This window comes from Hyperolius riggenbachi, chromosome 3 (genome assembly GCF_040937935.1).
Source record: "Hyperolius riggenbachi isolate aHypRig1 chromosome 3, aHypRig1.pri, whole genome shotgun sequence".
NCBI classification, from domain to species: domain Eukaryota; kingdom Metazoa; phylum Chordata; class Amphibia; order Anura; family Hyperoliidae; genus Hyperolius; species Hyperolius riggenbachi.
This window is the reverse complement of record NC_090648.1, coordinates 460,863,605-460,882,273: the sequence shown is the minus strand read 5'-3', so window position 1 is coordinate 460,882,273 and position 18,669 is coordinate 460,863,605. Positions and strand designations below refer to the sequence as shown.

Sequence of the window (18,669 nt, the reverse complement as noted above, 5' to 3'; positions counted from 1 at the left end):
AAAAGAGGGTACTCGCAAAGGGAGGTTGCAAAGGGGCAACCAACTCCACTCGGGGGTCCAGGATAGCCGGAGATGGTTGCACTTTTCGAGAAAAAGGCCCCAGGGGCCCATAAACGGGGTCCAAGGGTATGCCCTACCCTGAGTGGGGGGGGGGGGGGGTTATACAATGCACAACAGGATGAAAAGGCACCCAGAAAATGATAAAATGAATTAAAAACAATGAAATAAAGTTTGAGGTGGCTTAACTCAGTGAAGACAAATTCATATAAAAATGAACTTCAATCGCACTGGCAACGCATTTCATGGGTTCCTGCCCACTTCCTCAGGTCAAATCAAGTGCCTCACTGTGTTAAGAGCCAAGGTTTGAGCACCTTGCCTTGACAGAATGAGAAAAACACCACTGCACTGCACTGAGGCCCAACTGTAAGGACCCTCATTCATATCTGAAGCAGTCTACCCTCAGCCGCACAAATTGTGTGTATATGTACAGTATGGTTACTTTGAGGTTACGGCTGTTCTTGCCCAAGTCTTGTCAGGAGATCTATAAAATCTGATTGGGCAAAAAGAAAAAAATATATATTGCCCTATTAAACAATTGCTTGCCTCGAGTCCTGATATGTTTGTCTGGGGGTGTAACTAGAAATCACTTGGCCCCTCTTCGAAACTTTGGGTGTGGCCCCTCGTTTCCACCTCGCTTTCTGCACAGGTAAACTGGGAACCATTGTTATTCAATTGGCTATTGCACACTTGAATGTGTTTTCTCCAGCAGTGAAGCACTGTACGCATTTTCTCTATCAATTACATTAGCTTTTGTCATAAAACAGCGCATGTTTTTACACATACAGACACATGATGTGCAGAAAACTGACAGACAAGTATGCCCCAGCCTCAGCTTCATATTACACTCACTGTGTCCATCTCTGACAGAGCAGAACTGGCTCTGGAGACTTCTCCAGCATCATCACTACAGTACACCTCACTTGGGGAGGGGTAAAGAGGCTTCGAGCAGAGTGCTGGTATACACAACACCCTGCTGCACACTGAATAGGGGCTGTTTAAAAATCTTTGTCTACAAAACCTTGTATGATTCCTTATCAGTGGCTGAGCAGATGCAGTCATTAGGTCGATTGTCCAGAGGGAATTAAGCTTTTTCTCTCCGCACCCTTAGTTGTGAGTCTCTCCCCACTCCCCCCTGCGGCTCACTGTCTAGGGACTGTCTACAAAACTTTGCATTATTCCTTACCAGTGGCTGAGCAGATGCAGTCATTAGAACAATTGTGCAGAGAGCAGAAAGCTTTTTCTCTCCACACCCTTAGTTGTCAGTCTTTCAGCACAGGGGAAAAAACTTCTCCCCCACGGACCCCCTGCAGCTCTTTCTCCTCCCGTTGCCCCCCTGTGTCTGCATCCCTTGCATCCCCGATTGTTACGCCACTGGTGTTGTCCTCTATGGAGAAGCCTAATAGAAACTTGTAGCATATCATCTTTTGTTTTTCCTTTTACCTAAGCAACTACTTTAATAGATGTCTGGATTCAAAATACTTTAAAAACCCTCTGTTGCCATGCTGCACAATAACTTAGATGGGCTTCATAGTATAAACGCACAAAACATGAAAGAATAATATGGAAAATGCAACCGTTACATTTTAGGGCACAAATCATACATACTAGTATGTCAAAAATGTTCCTATAAAATATTTATTGGACAAAAAGTTAAATGGCAACTCGTTTCCGTAGCACATACTATGAAGAATGTGGAATTTTATACATTCACATATGATATTTATTGAGATAACTTTATAAAAGCCCCACAGATTGAATTAATAATGCAGATACTACTTTATCTGCTTCAGCATTCGTATATGCAATCATAGTAAATGATTTTGTGTAAATCCTCTAGAGAGTTGTCTATGCCAATTCATATAATGTACTTGCTTTTCAGTGCAGAAAATGTCTTACGGTCTTAGTGGATCTTTTTTTCTTTAATTGCCGTAGCATCCCTCTTCCCCATTTGGACAATCACTACATCATAGGAGAAATAACTGTAGTAAGTATAAGCAAGTAATAAAGCAGCATTTTACGAGACCCTTTGGAGACTTTACTTGGATTACAGTGCACAGATCTGTTATCACCAGTACGCCAAGAACATTGAAGATACTGAAGACACACAGAATAGAGTAACTGCTGTTACATAAATAGATGAACTGCCAAGTGGAAGTCTTGTAGAAGAATCAGGTAATCTAGATAGTATCATCATGGAAAAGAAATGGGAAAAAAGCAGTAGAATTTCTATATTTAAAGGTCCATTGTACTAAGATACGCAACATTTTAGCTATACAACATGATTGCAAAAACGTTCAACCGTGCTTATGAGCTTTTATATACTTGTGCCAGCTAGTGTCTTGCTAGCAGTTAGTAATGGTCAATGACATACATAACCAGGGCACTATCTGCACAGATTGCTATTGCTACTTACAAAACTGGGTTTCTGAAAGGCGGATCTGTCAAAGCATCTTCTTAGCAATGCTGTCATTCCCTCTCCAACCCCCTCCTCCCCCCCAAAATAAAACACTGAACATGTGTCGGGGAGGAGCCTCTATCTCTTGGCTGAGAGATTTAACTATATCAATGAACTACATCTACCAGCATGCATTGCACATCCCTCAGCATGCAGGACCTCCATGAGGGAACTGCAAGGACACAGAAGATGGAGGCTTCTATATAGATGAAGTGGCTACAGAACCGCGTCCCATAGGTAAGTAAATGCATGCTGCCCCCCCAAAAGCCCACACAATTAACAAACCTTAGGGGAAAGAAGTTTTCAGCACCTAGAAGCTCCTAGGTGCTCCTCAGCAGGGCCGGGCCGAGGCATAGGCTGGAGAGACTCCAGCCTCAGGGCGCAGTGTAGGAGGGGGCGCACAATTCATTCAGCTGTCATTCCTAATTGTGTATAAAGCAGAAAGAAATAAGAAAAGGGGATACATAGCAGTGACTGGAAGCCAGATAACTAGATATTAAAGTGTTGGGGAGGTTGTGGGCCCTGTGGCCCTCTTAGTCTAATAGCAATCAGTGTGTGATGGCTGGGGTGGGAGGGATGGAGGGGCGCACTTTGGTGTCTCAGCCTTGGGTGCTGGAGGACCTTGTCCCTGCTCTGCTCCTCAGTATACTTAAAAGCAGATTTTGTTTTCTTTTTAATTAACATGATTTTTTTTTCTTTACCACAATCCTTTCTGTAGAAGAGTAAAGGACCTGAAACAGACCCATTTTTGTTTTTTGACCTGGATAGGGCTAGCTGGATTTTGTTTTCTTTTTAATTAACATGATTTTTTTTTTTTACCACAATCCTTTCTGTAGAAGAGTAAAGGACCTGAAACAGACCCATTTTTTTTGTGACCTGGATAGGGCTAGCTGGATATCTGGAGGTCACTAGTGTATAAACTCCCATTCCATTACGCCCACCATTTTTGGACTACACAAACAAAGTATAGCTCCTTGTCTGTAAACATTGGTACAAGGGTGCTTTTTAATGGGGTGTTACCTTTGCTGCCAATACCTTCTTTAAGACACCTCCCAAATGTTTACTACTTACAGTATTATTTTATTCTTCTAATATTTTTTTGCCACTAGTTGTTACTGTTATTATTATGTTACATTGGTTTTAATGTAAAAGCATATTTTTTTTTTAGTTTAAATAGTACAGGTCCTTCTCAAAAAATTAGCATATTGTGATAAAGTTCATTATTTTCTGTAATGTACTGATAAACATTAGACTTTCATATATTTTAGATTCATTACACACAACTGAAGTAGTTCAAGCCTTTTGTTGTTTTAATATTGATGATTTTGGCATACAGCTCATGAAAACACAAATTTCCTATCTCGAAAAATTAGCATATTTCATCCGACCAATAAAAGAAAAGTGTTTTTAAAACAAAAAAAGTCAACCTTCAAATAATTATGTTCAGTTATGCACTCAATACTTGGTCGGGAATCCTTTTGCAGAAATGACTGCTTCAATGTGGCGTGGCATGGAGGCAATCAGCCTGTGGCACTGCTCAGGTGTTATGGAGGCAAAGGATGCTTCGATAGCGGCCTTAAGCTCATCCAGAGTATTGGGTCCTGCATCTCTCAACTTTCTCTTCACAATATCCCACAAATTATCTATGGGGTTCAGGTCAGGAGAGTTGGCAGGCCAATTGAGCACAGTAATACCATGGCAACCACGCCCCCTTGAGAAAGCCGGAAGCCGGCGAAACGTCGGGGGAGCCGCACGTTCCTCTGCATGGGATGCCACGCCGTCCCGATCTCCATCCAGCCACCGACTACAGATCTGTCCAAGGGCCCCCGGCCATGCATGCTGTCCGGGTGAGCTGACTATCATCTCCGCTGCTTGGACTTTGAGTGCTGCCAAGCTTTATTCATCATAGGAAGCATATGGGGATCATACATACTATCCAGCATTGACATCTGGCTGTCATCAGGAGCTCGCAAACCTTGAGGGTGAGATTAACTGGCAATCTATGTATAGCGGATCTACGTGGATGCGCTGAGATAAGCCTGTTTTTGATACGTATCACACTGTCAATCTGTTGTGCTATGCTGCGCTTCTACAGTGTGAGCTGCCGCTGATCTGTGCTTGCTATATGTGCCACATGTGCTTACACTGCTGCTGTCCAAAGCAACACTATTTGCTGGTGTTATCTGGACTTTTTTGCATCAGCCTATCTATCCATGCTGGACTTCACCTGGGCTTGATGACAGCCTATATATATTAAGTATGGAATTTACAAGCAATTGATCTCATAAGAACTTATGCATTTTTTCAGCCTTTGTTGCTTATTGGAACATCACTTTTTTTAGCTTTAGCCTTAGATGCCGGTGTACGCATGGGACTGCATGTGGGTTGCTTGGATGGATGAGTTGTGACGGCCACCGGGGTGGCCATCCCATGTGTTTTTTAATGTTTTCAACAATTTCTTCAATAAATTTTGATATAATTAACTGGTAAATTACTGCATTAATTAGTGTTTATTGATAGCTTTCAGTTGTCTGGGTACTTTATGTCCTGCCTTTCTCATTATCACTTCCACTTTTTTGATTATTACAGTAATACCATGGTCAGTAAACCATTTACTAGTGGTTTTGGCACTGTGAGCAGGTGCCAGGTCGTGCTGAAAAATGAAATCTTCATCTCCATAAAGCTTTTCAGCAGATGGAAGCATAAAGTGCTCCAAAATCTCCTGATAGCTAGCTGCATTGACCCTGCCCTTGATAAAACACAGTGGGCCAACACCAGCAGCTGACATGGCGCCCCAGACCATCACTGACTGTGGGTACTTGACACTGGACTTCAGGCATTTTGGCATTTCCCTCTCCCCAGTCTTCCTCCAGATTCTGGCACCTTGATTTACGAATGGCATGCAAAAGTTGCTTGTCAAAGTACTTTGGACCGCTGAGCAACAGTCCAGTGCTGCTTCTCTGTAGCCCAGGTCAGGCGCTTCTGCTGCTGTTTCTGGTTCAAAAGTGGCTTGACCTGGGGAATGCGGCAGAGCCGGATTAAGGCTAAATGGGGCACTAAGCAAAGTAACTGATTTGGGCCCCCCATCATGTCGTAATAGAATCAGAAGTTGCAGCTGCACAGCAATATGCCGCACACACCGGGCAGCCAAGCTACTGGTTGCTATGGGCAACAGCACGCTTTCCTCTGTGGGTGCACAATGCAGGGAATAGCAGCGACAAAATGCAGAGTGAGAGATGAATGGCTGGGACATTTGCACTCAGGGGCTGGGGCACCCCTGTGAAGAGGGCGCCAGATATCACAGCAGCAGCACTTTCCCCCTGCATCTCCAGCCTGGCAATAGCAGAAAGCTCTGGACACCACCAAACCGGAAGCCGTTCCCCAGACAGAATTACATAACCACTCCCACCACCGAACAACCAATTTCCTCCCAAACTAGACAGCCACCATGCAGCCTCCATCCCAGTGAATACGATAGTCCAGCAGAGAAGGCAGCCGCAGTGGGGGAGAATGACAGCACCAGATGAATCACATTCACCTATTGCGATCCAAGCAATAGAGGTCCCGTCATCCAGAGCCCATCTGTCTCCTCTAGAGTGCTGCCGCTCTGTTACTACTATTATTACTACTTACTACTTCCTGTCTGATCTGAGAATCAGGAAGTTCAGAGCGAGCGGCTGCACTGTAGAAGAGACAGATGGGTTTCAGATGACGGGATCTCTATCGCTTGGATCATGGATAGGTGAGTGAGCGTTTGCCATCTGCTGCTATCATTCTTGGTGCAGCTGTGGTTCTCTGTGGGAAGGGAGGGTGGAGTGGGCAGCGGCAGAGCGCACAGTAGCAGGAGGGGGACCTAGGAGGAGAGCCTGGCTCTGAAGACAATCAGCAGCGCACGGCATTATTTGACAAGACAAGACAAATAACATTTATATCGCGCTTTTCTCCTGGTGGACTCAAAGCGCCAGAGCTGCAGCCACTAGGACGCGCCCTATAGGCAGTAGCAGTGTTAGAGAGACTTGCCTACGGTCTCCTACTGAATAGGTGCTGGCTTACTGAACAGGCAGAGCTGAGATTCGAACCCTGGTCTCCTGTGTCAGCGGCAGAGCCCTTAGTGCCTGTGGATATGCCTTTAAGCATACCCACAACTAATTCATTACATCCTCACACCTACCAGCATGATGTTTGTAATTATATCTCCCTGGGTTCCTTATATTTCATTGCATTGTGCTGAATCGAGCTGCCAACTTTGGAGAAAAGTCGTCCTGTGGCCGTGATTTCGATCGCGAAAATATCTAAAACTAAAAGGCATAGAGCATCCGTTTATATATCATTGGAAAGAGGAGAAAAAGAGCTTTAAAATGATATGCATCTTTCCATAGTTACTGCACTGCTCAGAGTCCCTTTAACCATTATACCATCCAGCCACCGCTGACTTTGGAGAAAAGTCGTCCTGTGGCCGCAATTTCAATCGCGAAAATATCAAAAACTAAAAGGCATAGAGCAGCCGTTTATATATCATTGGAAAGAGGAGAAAGGGATCTTTAAAATGATATGCATCTTTCCATAGTTACTGCACTGCTCAGAGTCCCTTTAACCATTATACCATCCAGCCACCGCTGACTTTGGAGAAAAGTCGTCCTGTGGCCGTGATTTCGATCGCGAAAATATAGAAAACTAAAAGGCATAGAGCAGCCGTTTATATATCATTGGAAAGAAGAGAAAGAGAGCTTTAAAATGATATGCATCTTTCCATAGTTACTGCACTGCTCAGAGTCCCTTTAACCATTATACCGTCCAGCCACCGCTGACAGGATGGCAAGGGCTGGTTTATGTGCTGATGGGGCCCCTTTGACTCTGAATGGGGCCCCAAGCGACTGCTTTTGTTGCCTGGTCGGTAATCCGGCCCTGGAATGCGGCACCTGTAGCCCATTTCCTGCACACACCTGTACATGGTGGCTCTGGAGGTTTCTACTCCAGACTCAGTCCACTGCTTCCGCAGGTCCCCCAAGGTCTGGAATCGGTCCTTCTCCACAATCTTCCTCAGGGTCCGGTCACCTCTTCTCGTTGTGCAGCGTTTTCTGCCGTACTTTTTCCTTCCCACAGACTTCCCACTGAGGTGCCTTGATGCAGCTCTCTGGGAACAGCCTATTCATTCAGAAATTTCTTTCTGTGTCTTACCCTCTTGCTTGAGGGTGTCAATGATGGCCTTCTAGACAGCAGTCAGGTCGGCAGTCTTACCCATGATTGCGGTTTTGAGTAATGAACCAGGCTGGGAGTTTTTAAAAGCCTCAGGAATCTTTTGCAGGTGTTTAGAGTTAATTAGTTGATTAAGATAATTAGGTTAATAGCTCGTTAAGAGAACCTTTACATGATATGCTAATTTTTTGAGATAGGAATTTTGGGTTTTCATGAGCTGTATGCCAAAATCATCATTATTAAAACAATAAAAGGCTTGAACTACTTCAGTTGTGTGTATTTGAATCTAAAATATATGAAAGTCTAATGTTTATCAGTACATTACAGAAAATAATGAACTTTATCACAATATGCTAATTTTTTTAGAAGGACCTGTATTGTTTAAGTTGTTAGTCACTTAAAAAAAATACTGCACTTTCATTCAACACATCTTTTAGGGTTCATCACAATTAAGATGATTTTTTTAATTAGACTAAATTAACCACCATTGATTTGTTTTGCTTCACTGCAGAACATGTCATATTAGTTCTATAAATTATGCATAGAAACATAGCCATAATGATACTGAGCATGTGTTTCTCAAAACAGTGCATGTCTGTCGCTAGGTCATATTTAATAAAAGCTATTAAAGCAATTATAGTGACATTAAAATTACTTAAATCACATCTTCTGAATTAATGCAAATTGCAAATTTTGCAAGTTAAAGAAATGACCATAATATTAACAGTGTTAAAATATATAATATTGTAATGATTATCTAATGTTCTAAAATACATATGCATAACCTATTAGCATAACGTTTGAATCTCATTTTTTCTTAAGCTGTTTACTGCTTCTCATTATGGCTACTATTTTAAAGTTAGATCAGGAGGGAACAGCAAAATCATTTTTGCTGAAAGAGAACCAGAGACGTTGGACAAAAGATTTTATACATACCTGGGGCTTCCTCCAGCCCCATAAGCCTGGATCGCTCCCACACCGCCGTCCTCCTCTGCCTCTATCTGCCGGTACCGGGTCCAGTACTTTCGGGCAGTCAAGCCAGTCGACGCAAGCGCATTGCGCCACTGCCGGCGGACACAGCCAATTGTACGCAAGAACAGGGACACCCTCCATATCCTTACGCTTGCGCCTCCATACTACGCAGGTGCATGCGTAAGGATATGAAGGGAGTCCCTGCTCTTGCGTACAATTGGCGGCATCCGCCGGAAGTGACGGGACCCGGTAGCTGCGATAGAGGCAGCAGAGGATGGTGACGTGGGAGCGATCCAGACTTATGGAGCTGGAGGAAGCCCCAGGTATGTATAAATGCTTTTTAATTTTTTTACTACAGTTTGTCTCTGGTTCCCTTTAAGCATAATGATAGTACCATAAGACATTATTGTGAACATTTCTCAAACCTTGGTTAACACAGCTGCAAACTTTTCTTTAGCACCTATTAAAGGTAACTGTAGCCTAAAAATCTTACTATATCATTCTAATTTTGTAAAATACGTGTTTACATTGAACTACAAGACACCTGACATTGCTCTCCCAATATACATACCCCAAATATGGAATATCAAACTGGATGCTATCCTTTATATCATTCATATTCTTTCAACATTTTTCAAATTAGTTAAGGGTTAAAGGGTCTGCCTTTGATATGGGAGTCCAAGGTTCAAATCCTGGCTCGGGTCAGTACCTATCAGTTAGAAGTCCTTGGGCAGAACTTTCTAACAGTGCAGGATGGCTCCTTGAGCGTGCCCTTAGTGGCTTCAGAGCTTTAAGTCCAACAGGAGAAAAGCACTATACAAATGTTATGCTTACTATTAGTAGTAAAATGTAAAGTTTTTCCCTAATGGTTTAAACACAGTAAAACATTGATATGAAACACTATAAGACTACTCTACTGATGTCATTTCAATGCATATTTACACCTCACTGAAGCAAACTGATATTATAGCCAATTCTAGGACAAATTATCAGATTGACTCCTTATGAACTTAATAGTGAGCAAATAAAGGAGAGAAAGTTATATGCTTCCCACCGGAAACAGCAGGATTGTTTCTAGCTTGTTTACACAGGTAATTACACTTCTAAAAAAACTGATAATGTTGATAGGCAAAGGCAAGTGTATCAGTTAGCAGCTAAATTAAGTAAAAAGCTTAAGATTTAAACATTCCAGTACCTTGAAAAACAGATGGTTTTAGCTGCTAATGTTATGCTGTGTTTAATGCTATAGTTAGACCAAGAATGTCGAACTTCATTTTTGGCACAGCTCAAATTAAATGATGTGACTGAATCAGTAAAAGTGTGGTTCATAAAGTAGAACAACTTCTCCATTTCTTAGTCCATCCTAAATACTGGAATGCATATGGCCCTCGAAGACTATAGTTCGACACCTGTGCTTTAGATGATAGATGAAATTAGAGTGTAGTACCGCTTTAATGAATATAGGTGAATTACGGGATGTGTAAGAAGAAAAGGTTTCTGTTCACTATCAAAAACATCTAGTAGGTATGATAACATAGTTATTTGGGTTGAAAAAAAAGACATACATCCATCAAGTCCATCAACCAGAAAATAAAGTACAACACTAGCCTGCACCCTCACATATCCCTGTTGATCCAGAGGAATCCTTCCCGACTCCGGATGGCAATCAGATAAACTCCCTGGATCAACACTACCGGGAATTACCTAGTAATTATAGCCATGGGTGTCTTTCAAGGAAAGCATATAAGTGGTATCATTATTACTACTAGTGGTGTTATAATTTTTACTACTATACCGCCATGTCTCAGTCACAATCTTGGGAATAACGTATAGAAATTTAAAAACAATTCTGCTAACTACTTTTTGTTAATCTTTTTTTCTATGCTAATTTGTTAAGATTCAGCATATACCATGAGAAGAAACAGAAACCCAGTAAAAAAAAAAGCACCACTCGATTTAGTATGTTTCGAAAAAAATATATGCAATGATTTTTATTTGTCTAAATAAATAACACTGCACAATCTTGTTACGTTTCAAACAAGTGTATTATAAATCTTCCACAAACACACCTAAAAACTTACAAAGACTATCCCAATCTATTGCACTCGCCCATTAACTCCAATCTAGCAAGCATGCATGCTCGGGTAGGACACAGTTTATAACCAGCGCTGGTTTCTTGAAATAATTTTGAGAATATGGTGCACCCTTATAGGACAGTCTAAGTCCACCTTGCTTCTATATTTGTACAAAAAGCGCTTATTCCAGAATAATCTCCATTAGCCAGTTTACATTAAGCTTGCCGGGGAGAAAAAAATGTGATAGTGTCCATAAAAACAAATTTTCCACCACCAAAGGAGTCAGCGGGTAAAAGCTCCCCACTTTTGGGGACGCCTATGTGCTTGCCTTCGCTCCATGGGACATCTGAGATTGGTAAGAAATATCATCGGTTAGTAAGCAGCTGCATGGACATTGAAGCTGTATTAACAGAAATTACCCGCTGACTCCTTAGGTGGTGGCAAATTTGTTTTTATGGACACTATCCTGTTTTTTCTCCCCAGCAAGCTTAATGTAAACTGGCTAATGGACATTATTCTGGAATAAGCGCTTTTTGTACTAATATAGAAGTGCATAAACAGGATACTTACCCCAAGTGAGCCGTAAATGGTGTAGGCTTCGGTAAGTGACAAGGAGAAACGGAGAATCCCCTCAAACAGACCAATTTGTTGCATTTCAGCATTATTTGCAGTCAAATCAAAGCTCATCTTAAATGGACTATGCAAACTATTTTGTGAAAAAAGTAGTTCTTCCCCATGAGCTCAAGCATCATTTACCACAAATTTAGAAAAAAAGAAAAAAAAACATACTGCACACACTCACTCTGATGTGAGCCTAGTGGATTAAAGCAATTTTGAAAAACTCACATTCCAATGGTGATACAACAAGGGGAGGACTATGAATATGCATTTTTTCTAAACATTGGCCAGTGCTCATGGAGATACTGTTCCAGGAAGAGGTAAAGGCTGTCAAGATGATTTATGCTGCAAAGAACTCTATCACCTGATTCATCCCCTTTGACCAGTGTCTGCTCTATACTTAGATATTATGAAAGCCATTACTCCTGACTTCATTTAGTTTTAAACGCTAATTATCTAGCTGCCCTGTTGATCATTTGGCTATGAAGGCTTGAGTTACACACCTGCAAACAGCATGCAGGGAGCTAAGGCAAGAGAGTGCTAGGCCTCATCAATATGGCAGGCATTGCACAGCATTTGGATGCATTTTGAAGCTGTCAGGTCACTAGAAAATGACTGTGAATCAATGGGGGATGTTGCACTTTGAAGCATTTTACACCAGTGGGAAGCCTAAATGAGATGAGCAGAAGCATATATAAATGTTCGTAGATGCTTGAAGTCATGGCAGATGGCCCTTTTTTTCAGTGAACCTTTTCTTAAATAAATCATGTGAATTGCTATATGTGTTTCTATTGGCAATTTTTTAATGTTTGGCGTGTGTTTACTGCTGGCATTTTGTGTTTAACGCCTGCAGTATGAGCAACCCTCCAGAACACCTGATATGCTTTCTGGGTCAGTAACTCAAAAATGAATAAAAACAGAGTATCTCCAGGATGACAAAGTAGCACACATTATTTTTAAAATGAACAGTCAGGCTAGCGCACCTTCAACAGTCAAATATGGATTCAGGCTAACAAACCGGCTTCAGGATGCAAACGATTCTATTTATTGCTTCATCAGCACGTATGCATTGGTAATTGTTTTGGGGCCACGGTGGGTCCCCTTCTTGAGAAAGTGCAGTTAAACTGCAATTTCTTATCTGAAGAAGGGGCCTGCCGTGGCCCCGAAACAATTGTGAATGCATATGTGCTGATGAAGCAATAAATAGAATTGTTTGCATCCTGAAGTCGGTGTGTTAGCCTGAATCCATATTTGACTGTTGATGTACGGGGTGCCTTGGCTTAGCACCTACAGGCTATGCACCCATTCCTTGGGTAATGTGTGCCACCTCCACGATCTTCTTGTTCCTATTTTTAAAATGAGGTCAGCAAGAGTAGCTGTAAAAATCTCCCAACATAGGTCCTTTTTTATTAAATAAAACAGACTTGTTTCAAGGAATGCAGGATGCACACCTGTGAAGCAGCAGTGATGTGCCTGATCAGTGGGTCCAGCAGCACGATGAGCCCAGCTTCACATAGGTAAAGATGAGATCGGCACCATCAATTTCAGTAATTATTGCTCTTTTATTGAAGACAGGTAAGGCACATGTTACAGCAACGTTTCGAACGTTTTGACAAAGGAGGTCACACTCTGAAACGTTGCTGAAACGTGCCGTACCTGTCTTCAATAAAAGAGCAGTCATTACTGAATTTGATGGAGCCAATTTCATCTTTACCTAAATAAATAAAACACAAACTATAGAAGTAAAGGTACGGGTGAAACTCAAATAACTACAATATTGAGCAAAAGTCAGTTTATTTATTTCAGCAATTGAATTTAAAAGGTGAAACTAATATATGAAATAAACTCAATACATGCAAAGTGAGATATTTTAAGCCGCCTTTATTTGTTATAATTTTGATGATTAGGGCTTACTGCTTATGAAAACCCCAAAAACAAAATCTCAGACTATTAGAATATTGTGAACATGTTCGATATTCTAGGCTCTAATGAGATAATTAATCCAAAACACATGCAAAGGGTTCCGATTTCCTATATTTGTATATATGACTCACCTCTATATATGGCTCTCCTCCTTCCGTTCCAGCACTGCGTTCCACTGCTCGTCACTTCCTGCAATCCCGCCGACTGTACTGCCGAAGTAAAGTGGGCGGCATTGCAGGAAGTGACGCGAGTGGTGGAACGCTGAGCTGGATAACAAAGGGAGGCGAGTCTTTGCTTTCCTGCCCGCTGCCTGGCTGACACTTATACACAGCGCTGATAGCTGGAGGGGGAGCTTGGACCGAGGGGACCAAGGTGAGGGGGGGTCCAACCTCCCTCCCCACCACTGTGCCCGTTCCCCCCCCCCCCCCCCCTGCCTGGCTGCTACCCCCTCCAGGCTACCTATACTGGGGGCAATTATACTACCTATGGGGGTGGCGGCATCCTCACAAGTTTGCCTCAGGTGGCAAAAAGTCTAGGACCGTCGCTGAATGTCAGAAATATGAGTAAATTTTGCACTATCTTCATAATCTTAGATTACTCATGCACTGTTACATAATCTAAACTTGAAACATTCTGCTTCATTTGAAATTTAGAAACAACATTCTTTGAAATACATAATCTTTTTTTTCATGTTCTAGACTGCTTACAGTATATTTTTTACAGCATTTTAGTTACAGTATGAAGCGTTCTGTATTTAAAATTAGATTTGTACTATCAAAAGTGGAATGGAAAATAACGGTGCCCCTATGCAAACCACAAAATCATTAAACATATTTTTATTATTGATAGTTACATGAATAGAATCAGACAACATGAGGCTTATGATAAACAGTTGCTTTAACCAGGAAAGAAAAGCAGCCAAAACCAATAAGGAACACAAATTTATTTTAAAACTACTCCGTGAATACGGAGCGTGCGAACCCTGTGATAGGCTTATTGACCTTGAAAGTTTCTCAGAGGTTCTCTGCAAATGAAATAAAACTTTTAACTGCGTTAAACATGAGCCAATTTAAACACTTGAGGACCTAGGGCTTTCTACCCCTTAAGGACCGGCCACTTTTTTTCCATTCAGACCACTGCAGCTTTCACGGTTTATTGCTCGCTCATACAACCTACCACCTAAATGAATTTTGGCTCCTTTTCTTGTCACTAATAAAGCTTTCTTTTAGTGCTATTTGATTGCTCCTGCGATTTTTACTTTTTATTATATTCAGCAAAAAAGACATGAATTTTGGCAAAAAAATGATTTTTTTAACTTTCTGTGCTGACATTTTTCAAATAAAGTAAAATTTCTGTATACATGCAGCGCGAAAAATGTGGACAAACATGTTTTTGATAAAAAAAAACCCATTCAGTGTATATTTATTGGTTTGGGTAAAAGTTATAGCGTTTACAAACTATGGTGCAAAAAGTGAATTTTCTCATTTTCAAGCATCTATGACTTTTCTGACCCCCTGTCATGTTTCACGAGGGGCTAGAATTCCAGGATAGTATAAATACCCCCCAAATTACCCCATTTTGGAAAGAAGACATCCCAAAGTATTCACTGAGAGGCATAGTGAGTTCATAGAAGATATTATTTTTTGTCACAAGTAAGCGGAAAATGACACTTTGTGAGAAAAAAAAAAAAGAAAAAAAGTTTCCATTTCTTCTAACTTGCGACAAAAAAAAAATGAAATCTGCCACGGACTCACCATGCCCCTCTCTGAATACCTTGAAGGGTCTACTTTCCAAAATGGGGTCATTTGTGGGGTGTGTTTACTGTTCTGACATTTTGGGGGGTGCTAAATTGTAAGCACCCCTGTAAAGCCTAAAGGGGCTCATTGGACTTTGGACCCCTTAGCACAGTTAGGCTGCAAAAAAGTGCCACACATGTGGTATTGCCGTACTCAGGAGAAGTAGTATAATGTGTTTTGGGGTGTATTTTTACACATACCCATGCTGGGTGGGAGAAATATCTCTGTAAATGACAATTTGTTAATTTTTTTTACACACAATTGTCCATTTACAGAGATCTTTCTCCCACTCAGCATGAGTATGTGTAAAAATACACCACAAAACACATTATACTACTTCTCCTGAGTACGGCAATACCACATGTGTGGCACTTTTTTGCACCCTAACTGCGCTAAAGGGCCCAAAGTCCAATGAGTACCTTTAGGATTTCACAGGTCATTTTGAGAAATTTCGTTTCAAGACTACTCCTCACGGTTTAGGGCCCCTAAAATGCCAGGGCAGTATAGGAACCCCACAAATGACCCCATTTTAGAAAGAAGACACCCCAAGGTATTCCGTTAGGAGTATGGTGAGTTCATAGAAGTTTTTATTTTTTTGTCACAAGTTAGCGGAAATTGATTTTAATTGTTTTTTTCACAAAGTGTCATTTTCCGCTAACTTGTGACAAAAAATAAAATCTTCTATGAACTCACCATACTCCGTACGGAATACCTTTGGGTGTCTTCTTTCTAGAATGGGGTCATTTGTGGGGTTCCTATACTGCCCTGGCATTTTAGGGGCCCTAAACCGTGAGGAGTAGTCTTGAAACCAAATGTCGCAAAATGACCTGCGAAATCCTAAAGGTACTCATTGGACTTTGGGCCCCTTAGCGTACTTAGGGTGTAAAAAAAAGTGCCACACATGTGGTACCGCCGTACTCAGGAGAAGTAGTATAATGCGTTTTGGGGTGTATTTTTACACATACCCATGCTAAGTGGGAGAAATATCTCTGTAAATGACAATTGTTTGATTTTTTTACACACAATTGTCCATTTACATAGAAATTTCTCCCACCCAGCATGGGTATGTGTAAAAATACACCCCAAAACACATTATACTACTTTTCCTGAGTACGGCGGTACCACATGTGTGACACTTTTTTGCAGCCTAGGTGCGCTAAGGGGCCCAACGTCCTATTCACAGGTCATTTTGAGGCATTTGTTTTCTAGACTACTCCTCGCGGTTTAGGGCCCCTAAAATGCAAGGGCAGTATAGGAACCCCACAAGTGACCCCATTTTAGAAAGAAGACACCCCAAGGTATTCCGTTAGGTGTATGGCGAGTTCATAGAAGATTTTATTTTTTGTCACAAGTTAGTGAAAAATGACACTTTGTGAAAAAAAACCAATAAAAATCAACTTTTGACAAAAAATAAAATCTTCTATGAACTCGTCATACACCTAACAGAATACCTTGGGGTGTCTTTTTTTCTAAAATGGGGTCACTTGTGGGGTTCCTATACCGCCCTGGCATTTTACAGGCCCAAAACCGTGAGTAGTCTGGAAACCAAATGTCTCAAAATGACTGTTCAGGGGTATAAGCATCTGCAAATTTTGATGACAGGTGGTCTATGAGGGGGCGAATTTTGTGGAACCGGTCATAAGCAGGGTGGCCTTTTAGATGACAGGTTGTATTGGGCCTGATCTGATGGATAGGAGTGCTAGGGGGGTGACAGGAGGTGATTGATGGGTGTCTCAGGGGGTGGTTAGAGTGGAAAATAGATGCAATCAATGCACTGGGGAGGTGATCGGAAGAGGGTCTGAGGGGGATCTGAGGGTTTGGCCGAGTGATCAGGAGCCCACACGGGGCAAATTGGGGCCTGATCTGATGGGTAGGTGTGCTAGGGGGTGACAGGAGGTGATTGATGGGTGTCTCAAGGTGTGATTAGAGGGGGGAATAGATGCAAGCAATGCACTGGTGAGGTGATCAGGGCTGGGGTCTGAGGGCATTCTGAGGGTGTGGGCGGGTGATTGAGTGCCCTAGGGGCAGATAGGGGTCTAATCTGATAGGTAGCAGTGACAGGGGGTGATTGATGGGTAATTAGTGGGTGTTTAGGGTAGAGAACAGATGTAAACACTGCACTTGGGAGGTGATCGGACGTCGGATCTGCGGGCGATCTATTGGTGTGGGTGGGTGATCAGATTGCCCGCAAGGGGCAGGTTAGGGGCTTATTGATGGGTGGCAGTGACAGCGGGTGATTGATGGGCGGCAGTGACAGGGGGTGATTGATGGGTGGCAGTGACAGGGGGTGATTGATGGGTGATTGATAGGTGATTGACAGGTAATCAGTGGGTTATTACAGGGGAGAACAGATGTAAATATTGCACTGGCGAATTGATAAGGGGGGGTCTGAGGGCAATCTGAGCGTGTAGGCGGGCGATTGGGTGCCCGCAAGGGGCAGATTAGGGTCTGATCTGATGGGTAACAGTGACAGGTGGTGATAGGGGGTGATTGATGGGTGATTGATGGGTAATTAGTGGGTGTTTAGAGGAGAGAATAGATGGAAACACTGCGCTTGGGTGGTGATCTGATGTCGGATCTGCGGGCGATCTATTGGTGTGGGTGGGTGATCAGTTTGCCCGCAAGGGGCAGGTTAGGGGCTGATTGTTGGGTGGCAGTGACAGGGGGTGATTGATGGGTGATAGGTGATTGGCAGGTGATTGACAGGTGATCAGTGGGTTATTACAGGGAAGGCCAGATGTAATTAATGCACTGGCGAATTTATAAGGGGGGGGGGGGTCTGAGGGCAATCTGAGCGTGTGGGCGGGTGATTGGGTGCCCGCAAGGGGCAGATTAGGGTCTGATCTGATAGGTAACAGTGACGGTTGGTGATAGGGGGTGATTGATGGGTAATTAGTGGGTGTTTAGAGAAGATAACAGATGTAAACAATACATTTGGGAGGTAATCTGACGGCGGGTTTGCGGGCGATCTAATGGTGTGGGTGGGTGATCAGATTGCCCGCAAGGGGCAGGTTAGGGGCTGATTGATGGGTGGCAGTGACAGGGGGTGACAGGTGGTGATTGATGGGTGATAGGTGATTGGCAGGTGATTGACAGGTGATCAGTGGGTTATTACAGGGAAGAACAGATGTAATTAATGCACTGGTGAATTGATAAGGGGGGGTCAGAGGGCAATCTGAGCGTGTGGGCGGGTGATTGGGTGCCCGCAAGGGGCAGATTAGGGTCTGATCTGATAGGTAAAAGTGACAGGTGGTGATAGGGGGTGATTGATGGGTGATTGATGGGTAATTAGTGGGTGTTTAGAGGAGAGAATAGATGTAAACAATGGATTTTGGAGGTGATCTGATGTCGGATCTGCGGGCGATCTATTGGTGTGGGGGGGTGATCAGATTGCCCGCAAGGGGCAGGTTAGGGGCTGATTGATGGGTGGCAGTGACAGGGGGTGATTGACGGGTGATTGACAGGTGATGGACAGGTGATTGACAGGTGATTGACAGGTGATTGACAGGTGATCAGGGGGGATAGATGCATACAGTACATGGGGGGGGGGGTCTGGGGGGGGGGGTCTGGGGAG

The 18,669-nt window shown here is 42.7% G+C and overlaps 1 protein-coding gene across 6 annotated transcripts in view; it reads right to left on the bottom strand.

Moving 5' to 3' along the window:
• Positions 1-18,669, bottom strand: part of FSTL4 (follistatin like 4) — a 1,281,504-nt gene that overhangs the window by 792,739 nt on the left and 470,096 nt on the right. The window lies entirely within an intron of this gene.